Raw genomic sequence first — 12,446 nt, forward strand, 5'->3', positions numbered from 1 at the left:
ATTTAACACAGTAAGAACTGACAGACAGGGCTTGCCAGTCCCCTACTCGCTTGACTGATGGCTGGGCCAAAAGCAGAGGCGTTTTGAGTTTCATGACCATTAAGTCGGCTGTTTGAAGCAGCTCAAAGGGGGAAATCTTGAGAGCTCTCAGGACTATAGAGTCCCATATTGTCACCGTCCTAGGGGGAGGAGGATTTAACCGCCAAGCCCCTCTAAGAAACTTAAGAACCAAGTCATTCCTGCCAATTGTCCGGCCAGCCTCGAGAGAATGATGCGTTGCAATGGCTGCCACTTAGACTTTGGAAGTAGTGTGCCCCTTATCCAGCAGCTCCTGTAAAAGGTTTAGCTCGTGGGACTTGTCACATGATTTCACATCCCGGTTCCGTGCTGAACACCAGTCACTGAAGACTGACCTCTGAGGGCATAGAGGCGTGGGTCCACCAGGAGCCATTGTGACAACCTTCCTTCTGGTGGTTGTTCCCAACTGCACTCCTGACAGAAAGACATGGGCGTGGGATGGGAAGCAGCCTTTTAGCCAATATTGAAGGTGCTGGATGCCCTAAGGGGATTGTGCAGACCCTGGATTGAATGCCGCCGCCACTCGTTAAATAATCAAGGAGTGTTCTGGTTTAATCCAAGCTCGAATTGTCACAGGGTCTATAACTGTTCCCAGAAAGTCACTCGCTGTCTGGGAGTCAGAAAACTCTTGGCTGAATTGATTTTCAGGGCAAGATGCTCAAGGTGGTTGAGCAACAATGACTTGTTATTGAAAAGTTCATGTTCTGATTTGGCCAGTAGTTGAGGTAGTCCAAAAAGCCGATTACCATAAGTCTCAGAGGGGAAAGAGCCACATCTATGCCTTTCATTAAAGAGCATTGGGCCAGGGACAGTCCAACAGAGGGACTGTGTACTGATAGGCCACTTCCTCAAAGTGAATCTCAAGAACAGTTTGTGATAGGGTGCTATTTGGATGTGAAATAACCATCTTTCAGATCCACAAACAAAAACCAGTACCTGGGCATATTTGCACGAGTATCTGTTTAAGTAAACATTCGGAAAGCTGTCGCATGAGGATAGCGCAGGAATTGGTCTTACCAGCAATTGGTCTTACCATTTTTTTTTTATGCACATAGGAATTTATTTAGTAAAAGTGTTTCCATCACAAAAAAATTATCCACCTCAAGCATCACTCGATGTACATATTTTAATTATAAACTTGCTATTCACTTTATGGTGTTTCAAACCATTTTTTATGTATGCAATACAATTAACCACAAACAGCAAAATACATAAAAAGAAATAGCATTGGGATGTTGAATAAAATCTACTAGCAGGGTAGAAGGAGAGCTCTGTGTAAAGTTTTTAATTGTGTATCAGTTAAAGAAAAGTGAGTGCTGTAGCTGAGGTGATTTAACATACAATTTTACATACATATCATAATTTTTTGTATTTTATTTTATCCAACTGAGACTCTTGATGTCAAACTTAAGTTATGTAAAAAAAAAAATAGTCTCTTCCTCTTCCTTCTTGTGCTTCCAGATTCTCCTCTTTTATCTCAGGCAGAGTAAGAACTGAACACTGCTGTGTTCTCTGGTAAGCAAAGCAGGACATACAGGCAGAGAAGGGTTCCCTCTGCTGGTAACTGCCATTACAGCACTAGGGCATATAATTCAACTTACACACTACAGTTTTTGATAATTTGTTGAGTTATCAATACTTATTTATTTTTAAACTCTTCACACAGCCTGCACAAGAGCAGTTAATATGGGCAAACTATAGATCTTTTCCATTGCTTTGGCACAAAATACATTCAGTTACTTTAGTGAAATCCTGCCTAACATCTCATTTTGTGGTCTAGAAGAAAGGAAATCTTGTAACATCATGAGGGTGAGTGATTGATCAATCTCTTTAATGCAATCACATGACTGAATCCACTTCATTAGAAAATTAGTTTTTGTCTGTGAGTTGTGTTCCATGAGGGTTAGTAGCCTAATGATTCTTGAGAACTAGCTGGGGACTGAAGGAGAAGATAGAGCACAAATGCTTAGTAAATATTTCTAAAATCTCTTATTAATTGAAATTGGATTTTAATGGTTCACTCTGCCATGGGTGCGGAAACAGTTTGTCAGGGAAAACATCTTTGCATTGCTAATGTAATTTCCATGCTTGCTATTGATTTTCTTGCTATTACGGTGAAGGGTTCTGAAAATAGATTCTGTGTAAAGCTTGTGCACTTTCTTTGTCTTTGCTTTAGAAATAACATGTAACACTATGAACCTAGTCAAGGAGCTAATTTAATTCAAAATCATATATATCGGGGCTCCAAACTGCAACTAAAATGGTCGTATTTGTGACCAAGAATATTAAATTGTGAGATAAGTTTTTGCTGAGGTCAACACTGGTGACTAGGCCTATGTATTTGCATGTTATATCTAAAAAAAATTGCATGTAATGCCTTTTTTCTTGATTGTTTTGTGTTCTCATAATTTGCTGTACTCACATATTAAACTTAGACGATGGGCATCAAAGTTTTAGTGGAAAAAATAGTTTAACAATTCTCGTTTATAATCACTAATAATATGGTTTCTTCTTAACAAGATCTTAGGTATATGCTGTGTTCAGTTAATAGCTGAACTTCATTATTCAACAAAAGGTAGGCTATTTTTGAATTATTATATTTTTTTTTAAGGAAAAACTTACTGAAATATATTTTGTAAAATCTCATTCAGGGTTTCAAACTGCAGAAAACGTGTAAAGCTTGTAAACATTGCAACGTAATAATACATTTAACTCAGAATAACCATTTGGTGTCCGTAAGCTCATCAGTCAGCTAGAAAAATACCTATAAAGAGGAGCATTTTGCTATTTATGTGCAGTTGCATTTTTATATATATATTTTTTTTACTTAACCTGTTGTCTACATGATTCAATTCCTCCTATAAAATAGCATTTTACTAATTAAGAAAAACAGACTTAAAGTGTGAAAGACATACACAGAAAACACTCATAGACAGTAAAAAAAAATCACAGAACCATTTTTGGTTCCACAAAGAACCATTTTTTTCTGAACTTTTTATAATTTGAAGAACCTTCTTTCGCCACAAAGTACCTTTTGTGAAACGTAAATGTTCTTTGGGTGTTAAAGGTTCTTTATGAAACCATTTAGACAAAAAAAAAAAAAAAAAAAAGTTATTCTATTGCATCGTGAAGCACCTTTAAGAGTGTATGACAACATTTACAGGACGTATTGAGGAGGAGCCCAAACTATACTCAGTGGCCAAGTGATGCTCATGGTCCATGATTTTGGAACAGAGTTTGTGTAATAAACAATGCTTGACTGTATATTTATATAAGTTGGAAAAGACATTTAGTTCCCACTTTAAGTGAACCTTAGTTCCCAGTTCATCTACACGATGGATTAAAATGCTGATAAAGTAATGAAAAGATGAGACATAAACACATGATTGTATGATTTAAAAGTTAAAATAAAAATGATGACGATGATAATAATAATCCTATCACAAAAAATCCTATTAAAAACATTAAGGTGATAATTAAAAATATTGTGTATATTTAATTTAAGAAACTGTGATTCATTTATTAATTTAGATGACGCTTTTATCCAAAGCGACTTACAATTGCTGTATATGTCAGAGGTTGCACGCCTCTGGAGCAACTAGGAGCTAAGTGTCTTGCGCAGGGACACATTGGTGTCTCACAGTGGATTCAAACCCAGGTATGTCAGACCAATGGCATGTGTCTGCATTGGCCGGGAATTGGACACGGGTCTCCCACGTGGCAAGTGAGAATTCTACCACTGAACCACCAATGCCCCGAAAAATATTTTTCCTCTAGGGCAGGGATCCTTAAATCTGGACCTCGAGATCCACTTTACAGCAGAGTTTAGATCTAACCCTAATCAAACACACCTGAGCATGCTAATCAATGCCAATCAATGTCTTTGGGATCATTAGAAAATCACAGACAGGTGACTTTGATCAGGGTTGGAGCTAAACACTGCAGTGCATTGGACCTCCAGGGTAAGATTTGAGGAAGGGGGCTCTAGGGCATTAAGCCTGGATCAACATGCAGTAGCTTTGCTAGTGCTAGTGCAGTATTTTCCAGTATTTCTCAAGTATTTTCCTACTTGAGCTGTTAGGCTTTATAAATGTCCAAAAAACCTCAAAATGACTGACTTTTGAGAATCAAATTAAAATAAATTTGCACATTTTACTAATTATATTCAATTCAAAGTATCATTGATTAATTAATTTAGGAGATTTCACATGATTTATTCAGGTAGATTCCATTAAAAAATCAAGCCTGGAAAAACTACTGTGTAACATTGTTACCATAATTGTTACTTTTTAAATTGTAATATTTCACAATATTACTGTTTTATTGCATTTTTAAATAAAATAAGTGCCTTTGTAATCTGTTGATGATTAATGTAGCAAAACACTGGTACATCTTACAAGCCATTTCAGCTTTTGTTAAATTTCCCTCATATCTCTAACAATTGTGTTTGAAGTTCCCCTGTTATTCTCATTAACGCTTGTTGTTCACTCTGGACAAGATTTGTACATCGTTCATAAATATTTTACAATTTATTACATACATGATAACAGATACATAAAAGCTCCCATCAGAATTCCTCTCATGGATTATTAGCATGCATCTCAGCATTGGTTTCTGTTTTTTCACTCCTCCAGATGTGTTTAATTTTCCACCTTATATCTATGATAAAACCAATTTCTCTCTCTCTGTCTCTTGCTCGCTCTCCTCACACATATACTTACCAGGCTGACAGGATGATTCTAGTCAGTGTTGGGGATTGCTGTGATGCCTAGTGCTCAGTCTGTGAACGGAGATCAATACTTGGTGAAATGAGTCTGGTCGTGACTCTAGAAATAGCTCTCAGCAGAGAGATGTTCCACAGAGAAACCTTTGTTAGCCACAGTGTCAGCTGCAATCTGCAGCACTGTAAAACTCCCTGTCAGAGGCAGTCATAAAGAAGCTTCATAAAAAAAGAAACAGGCTATATCCAATTGAGTGTCCAGTCCTGGAGAGGAACCTTGAATTTTATGGTGTCTCTTCATACTTGGGTGAGAAAATATCCCTCAAAATTGGGATTTGTTTCTTAGAGGTTGTATTTTATACTTCTGTAGGTCAACAACACATTTTTGCATTCACACAGAATAATACAGTTGTCAGTAGGGCTGAAACAAAAGTTGATATTATCAACAATTAAACATTGCTGACAGATATTTTTGTTTGTCGAATAGTAATTTGCTCTCATACAGTATGACCTTATGTGAGGGCCTGCAATAATGCAGTATGACCAGTGTGGCACTGTAGCGCAATACTGTAATTAATCTCTCCCACAGTGCAGTCTAACAGAAGAAGAAATGCTTATGAGGGCTTCTTTCCAGTTTACTTTTAGACATGCACTCGCAAACTTACCTAAGCACTCAACCTCGGAGGAATCCATAGACATAGACAGTAAAAGAAATCCCATTGGATTCAACGTAGTCAAGTGAAGTCAATTAGAAGCACGCACTTCCTGGGGGTCGAGCGTACTGCGCAGACTCAAACTGAGCTTGTTGACGTAGATGTCATGTGAGCAACCTGTCTGACAATTGTAAGTCTTCTAATAGCTGTGCCAAGAGAAATCTGAATCACCCACCGAATCTTGCAGAAGTTGTTGAATAATTTTGTCCCGTTGTTTTTATGGACTCTCTATGGGCTTCTTCCCTTGACTTTATGCCTCCACGTCCCCCCGTTTGCCTCATAGACAGTAAAAGATTGCCTGAGAGCTTCTCCTCCTGTCCATATGGTAATTTCTCTACTGTGCGACAGAGAGTCGCAGGTTATGATGCAATCATTGGCCTATTTTTACAGAAACTGCTTCTATGGGGCCATAACGTAAGATACTAGGTAATGGAGCCTTTTATGCATTTTTGTACTTTATATACAACTTTTATACAGTTTCTTTAGAAATAATTAATGGACAAATGGAGTCTTTAAACGCCTCAGATATAAAGTTATTCGCTGTCAAAGTGACGTCAAAATGAATAGAAGTCAATGGAATGCTAACAGCAGGTGGGGGTCCACCAATCAAAGGCGGCGCCCAGGGATGCTTCAATAAAATATGAAACCCTGCACCATTTTGAAGTGTGTTCGAGAAAAGATTACATGGACAAACTACCCTTGACACCTCTATTTTGACCGAGGGAGTGATTCTGCTTCATATGCACACTTCAGGCCGCTCTGCAACATGACTATGATGTCATCGCAGATTGCGTTTAATTTATCCCCACCACAAACAACTCTAAAATATGTAAACATTTTTTTTTCTTTTATAACAGACCAAGTATATATACTTGGGCTGTTATAAACTATGCCAGTAGTGGGCACTCATGCAACGTAATCAATGACTTACATCTGAGTAAATGGGATGGAGGGAAATTAGTGAATGAAGGGCATAAAAAAGTGAACTGGGACGCAGCCTATAAGTGCAAACGAAGTCAAACTATTAGAGTTTGAGAAAAAATGCTGCCATGTGTGAAGGCCCCAATATACTCTCAATGAAGTTCTTTTGTTTGGTGTTTAGAATAAAAAAAGATGTTTGATATAAGCAATCAGTGGTTTACAGCAAACATCTTGACTTTGTGCAGCGTTTAAATGAATATGTAATTATGCACTGCCGCATTCCTCTTCAGGGATCAACGCTAAAGATTTTTAATTTTACTTTGCCAGGTCAATTTTGCAAATATGATACTGAAAAGATAATATCTCAAGTTCTTACGTTGTTGCTCAGGCGATCCCGAGCACCCAAAGGATCGGCAACTATAAGATAAAAAATTATTTTATCTCGACTAGAATATTTTGTGGGCATACAGGGAACTGTTCTTAGCTGGTTCAAATCATATTTAACAAATATACGTTTCTCTGTCAGATTAAGTAATTTTTCTCCGTTGCCTGCAAAACTTTCCTGTGGAGTGCCACAGGGTTCTATTCTTTTTTCTTTGTTTTGTGACGAGTCAGCTGCCTCCTCCCTGATTGTCACCGGCACCCCGTCCTAAATCGCCGCCCTTCACCAGGCTCCCGACTGGAGTGGGTGTGTGAGAGGAGGGGCGCTGGACGAGTCAGGGCTGGCGGCGTGTGATGGGGCACACCTGAAGGGAATGGAGCCTCATCACCGCCGCTGTTTAAAAGCCCAACGCGCCTCTCCTCGGGAGACCGGTCTCTTCCCTGTGCATGCACACTGGTGTCCTCGTGGGTCCAGGAAGGGTGCGTTGAGGGACTCCCGCGCCACAAGAGACGTGAGCTGCCGGACCCGCGATCCGGAAGAGAACCGCACCCGTTTACACGGCCGACGGGCCAGGATGCCGGGCCGTCCATCCCCTGCCAGCGCCGCGGCCAACGAGAGTGATGCGGCCGCTAGAGGAAGCCGCCGCCCCTCGCGCCCCGGACTGAAGAGGGGAGCGCGTGCGGCCACCGGACTCCGCCCCTTACCTGGATCCTTCCTCGATGAACACTGCCCAACCCACACGAACCCTGCAGCACGACGAGGACACCAGATTCCCTGTTATTTTGGACACCTTTCCCCTTTGGCCACTTTTTATCCCCTGTGTTATTTTATGATTTCTGTTAATAAAAGCCTCTCCGAGGCCTGACGCCATGCCCACTGTGTCTGTCTTGTGCTCCTCCCGTGACACTGGTGGAGAATGCGGGCAAGGCGGAGCCTAGACAGCGCAGTTGGGAACCATCTGGTGACGTCACTCCCTCTCGCTTGCAAACGTTCGTGAGAACCCGGACTGGGACGGAGGAAAACTGGGGACAGCCTCCCAGCCACAAAAGGGGTAAGTGACTTCTGTTATTGTCATTTTACCCTGTGGTTGGTTGAGGCTGTCACTAAAACCCGGTTTCTCTGTCCCTGTTCCGGTGCGCTGCAAGAGGGAGGACCGCCCGGAGAGGATTCCCTGCCCACTCCGACCGTAAGGAGCCTGGTTGAGGATGGTAGCACTCCCGTGTGGGCGGCGCCCTGATGACGGGAATGTCGCTTGGGAGGGGGAATGTGACGAGTCAGCTGCCTCCTCCCTGATTGTCACCGGCACCCCGTCCTAAATCGCCGCCCTTCACCAGGCTCCCGACTGGAGTGGGTGTGTGAGAGGAGGGGCGCTGGACGAGTCAGGGCTGGCGGCGTGTGATGGGGCACACCTGAAGGGAATGGAGCCTAATCACCGCCGCTGTTTAAAAGCCCAACGCGCCTCTCCTCGGGAGACCGGTCTCTTCCCTGTGCATGCACACTGGTGTCCTCGTGGGTCCAGGAAGGGTGCGTTGAGGGACTCCTGCGCCACAAGAGACGTGAGCTGCCGGACCCGCGATCCGGAAGAGAACCGCACCCGTTTACACGGCCGACGGGCCAGGATGCCGGGCCGTCCATCCCCTGCCAGCGCCGCGGCCAACGAGAGTGATGCGCCGCTAGAGGAAGCCGCCGCCCCTCGCGCCCCGGACTGAAGAGGGGAGCGCGTGCGGCCACCGGACTCCGCCCCTTTCCTGGACCCTTCCTCGATGAACACTGCCCAACCCACACGAACCCTGCAGCACGACAAGGACACCAGATTCCCTGTTATTTTGGACACCTTTCCCCTTTGGCCACTTTTTATCCCCTGTGTTATTTTATGATTTCTGTTAATAAAAGCCTCTCCGAGGCCTGACGCCATGCCCACTGTGTCTGTCTTGTGCTCCTCCCGTGACAGTATTTACTTCCAGGAAAGCAGGGTGTATCATTTCCCTGCTATGCAGATGATACCAAAATGTATCTACCTTTGAAATGAAATAAACATGCTGCTCTAGAATCTCTTTTTGCTTGCCTGGATGAAGTGAAAACGTGGTTCTCTCAAAATGTTTTATTTCTTAATTAATCTAAAACCAAGGCTATAGTCTTTGGCCTCAGTGAAAATTTATGGAGCAGAAGTATCGACTAGGGCTGTGTATCAGCAATCTGGTGATACGATACGTATCACGATACAGGGATTGCAATACAATGTATTGCGATACTGTAAGTGAGGCGATATATTGGGATATTTCTTATTTTAGGAATAGGATATATTTTTAGGAAAGCTGACATTAAGAACACACCACCATATGCAAACCTTAGCAAAAAATAAATTAATAAAAGTTGTTTAACCAGAACACACTGGCATCTGCTTTCTCAATAATCAGTATCTGTCCTGTAACATTCAATGTTATTGAACCACTTGTTGTGCAGTACGAGTAAAGGGAGAAAAATTCAAGTGCTTGCAGGATACTTTAGTTAATGTATATATGTAAATGTATATGTATATGTATACTTTTATTTTATAAAAAGATCATATATATTTTTAGACCCAGCTTTAAAGGTTCAAAGTTTAGGTTTACAATTGTGACTTTACAATTGTAATACTTTGTCATAACATTTTGATCTGAACAAAATATTACATCTGCTTAATATAAATGAAAAATAAAGTTCTTGCAGGATTCCTACCAAATAAAAAAAATGTAAACCAATAAAATAAATACAGATGTTGAACATTCTCAGGACCTTTCCACTTGGATTTCACAGGTTTTTCAGTTTCAATTTATGTTCCGTGTGGAATAACAGAGACCGCGACGCGAGCACTGCCCCAACTGCACAAAATCCCCATCACGAGAGAAAGCTGTAGTCATGCTGTGACCCTACTGCCCGCCGTGCCCCACGAGAAGGCTCTTTACATGGGATGCAGCAAGTGCCAGAACTGAGTTGCCACCCGTGCTGCGGGTGCGTTGCCACAAAAGCCCAAAAGACATCACACTTCAGCTTTGTACAAGGAGGCGGGAACTGGAACAATTCTCTCAACCTACATTACTTGCAGCAAACTATATTAACGCTAATGATAGTGGGGTACCTTAATGCTAGTATTTCCTGTCACTGTTTAAGTTCAGAGATGAAGCACCTAGCGCTTGGGATATACTCAAAACTAAACTTCCATGAATCTTGTATGAATTTATTTTTATTTATTTTTTATATTGATATTCCGTTTTTGAGAATCAATGCAGTATCGACAAAAAAAAATATTGCGATACTCACGTGTATTGATATTTTCTTACACCCCTAGTATCGACCTGGACTACCTTGCTCCTTTTACTTCTTCCTGTATTAATAACCTAGGTGTTTTCTGGGATCAGATTCTCATATTTGATTAACAAATAAATGCGGTTCTCCAAAATTAAGTCTTTTCTCTCTGTGTAAACTTTAGAGTTTGGTATCCATGTGCTCATTACATCTCACTTGGACTACTGCAACTCTCTTTGTCTTGGCATTTCTAAATCTTTCATCTCTCCTCTCCAATTAGTACAAAACGCGCTGCTAAATTCCTCAAAGGACAACGTGAATTTGATCACGTTTACTCCAATTTTGAAATCGTTGCATTGGTTACCTGTGCATCTTAGCTTCTCTATGTTTTTAAATCTATAAATAATTTGGCAATGAGCTATCTATCTGATCAACTTTATCCATACAATCTTACACAAAATCTGAGGTCTGGTGATCAAAGACTTCTCTTTGTCCCCAGATCACGGTTAATGCATAGAGGGTATAGAGACTTTGTGGTCGCTGGCCCTAAGCTGTGGAACAGCCTTCCAGCCTATATCAGATCAGATCACCTCCGTGAAGTTGGCACCCCATAAAAAGAAATAATCACCAAAACTATCCCATTCATTTGTGCTACGTTTGTGTTGATTTGTGCCACAAAAATGAACGTTTGTGTTGGTTTGGTGTTTGAGATGTTAAACATTCTTTTTTTTGACCGTGTGATGTCACTCTCCACCCCATGTTGCCCAAATTCGTTTGTGCTTGGTATGTGCTGGTTTGTGCCGTTAAAACAAACAGTCTATCTATTTTCCCTTCGCAGATATAACCATTTTAATTCGGGAGCTGTGACGTCACTCTCCAACCCATTTTGTCTAAATCGTATTTAAACTGTGTCGTTCGTTTGTGCTCGGTTTGTGTCCATTTGTCCTGTTAAAATTAACTCACCTTACAAAGTCTCAGCTTACAAATTTTATCATTTTTTAAGAAATCAAATTTCAAACAATAAATACATTTTGGTGGCTATTTATGAACTGCCTCTGTTTTTTTTATTTTGTACTGTTCTCTGAGGTCCACTTATAATGTTATCAACACTTTTACATCTAAAAACATAATAATTTTCCAACATCAGTAATTTAGAAGTAATGAGCTATTTCTGTATAAGCGTGGTGGATTGTAGACACGGAAGTCAACGCCTTCTGCTAGGACTGGCTAATACATCCTTCGCAGATGGACACTGCTTTGATTTAGGTTAAAAACACATAAATACTAATATCAAACACTGTTTAACAGACAAAAAGTAATAGTGATCACGTAATAAAAACAGTTACTCACACTTGTGTGTTGCAGCATTTTGGATCCAATATAGCAGGCACAACATCGTCTTTTAGTTTAAATTTTTCTGAAAATCCTGCATCGAATTTTGCCTTGTTTGTATACAAATCTGCAGTAAAATGAAGTGAAAAAAGGGCCGAGTTCTTACTGATGTGGTCTGGAACTTCATTTACAATAAAGCTAATCTACTCTTTCCTGACAATGGAATCAGAAGGAAGTAGTGTTGCTAAAAGTACAGACCACAATACCATTCGGTACTAAAATATTAAAAACGATTAAAAACGTCTGTCCAGAACATTTTAAAATCTATATAGCAGGGCCCGTAGCTGTTTTTTTTAACTGGAAGTAGCTGGTTTTAGCCTGCTCAGATAAATAAGTAATCTAAAATTGGTGTAATGGTAATCAAAGCAGCAAAAAACCTTTGTTACTACACTTTTACTATGCTATACACCTTTTACTTTTATACACGCCATGGTAAACCTTATCACCACTCAATTTTTTTTCCAAAAAACAAACAAACAAAAGAATCCAGTTCACCCATTTAGCACTACTTTGTATAAATAATTTCTGTATTAACCAATGCTAGTGTTCACGATAGTTTTCTTTCTCTTTTATTAATGGTCAGCTAGTTGACCGTAATTAAATCAAATTGGTCTTTATTATTCTGAGTGTCACAGTTGTCCTATGATGCCGCTGTTGTCCTCTCTTTCTTTCATCCCTTTTGGTTTGTCCTTGCTTTTGAATAATTCCTCTCCACTGAAATGGGTGAAATTGTGCAGAACACAAGGCCTATGCAGTGATTATCCTGATGGATAGTACAACGATGAGACGAGTCATATGCTGTTGCTGATGGAAGTTTTTCGACATTTTACCTTTCCCCTAAGCCTTTACCTATCCCTCTCAATCTGACACAACACTTTGCTAAGATTTGTAGCTGCAGATTGAAATCAAGGTGGAGGGGTTTTCTTTTTATTCCCCCTTGCTGTGAGAACTGATA

General features: G+C 40.6%; 1 protein-coding gene and 1 non-coding gene across 3 annotated transcripts in view; one reads left to right on the forward strand and one right to left on the reverse strand.

Moving 5' to 3' along the window:
• The window catches only part of st6galnac3 (ST6 (alpha-N-acetyl-neuraminyl-2,3-beta-galactosyl-1,3)-N-acetylgalactosaminide alpha-2,6-sialyltransferase 3), a 145,217-nt gene that overhangs the window by 26,891 nt on the left and 105,880 nt on the right, over positions 1 to 12,446 (forward strand). The window lies entirely within an intron of this gene.
• Positions 3,762 to 3,832, reverse strand: trnag-gcc (transfer RNA glycine (anticodon GCC)). Its single transcript has one exon. It is a non-coding gene; the product is annotated as a tRNA-Gly (tRNA).

Source organism: Carassius auratus, chromosome 27 (assembly GCF_003368295.1).
Source record: "Carassius auratus strain Wakin chromosome 27, ASM336829v1, whole genome shotgun sequence".
Classification (NCBI taxonomy): Eukaryota; Metazoa; Chordata; class Actinopteri; order Cypriniformes; family Cyprinidae; genus Carassius; species Carassius auratus.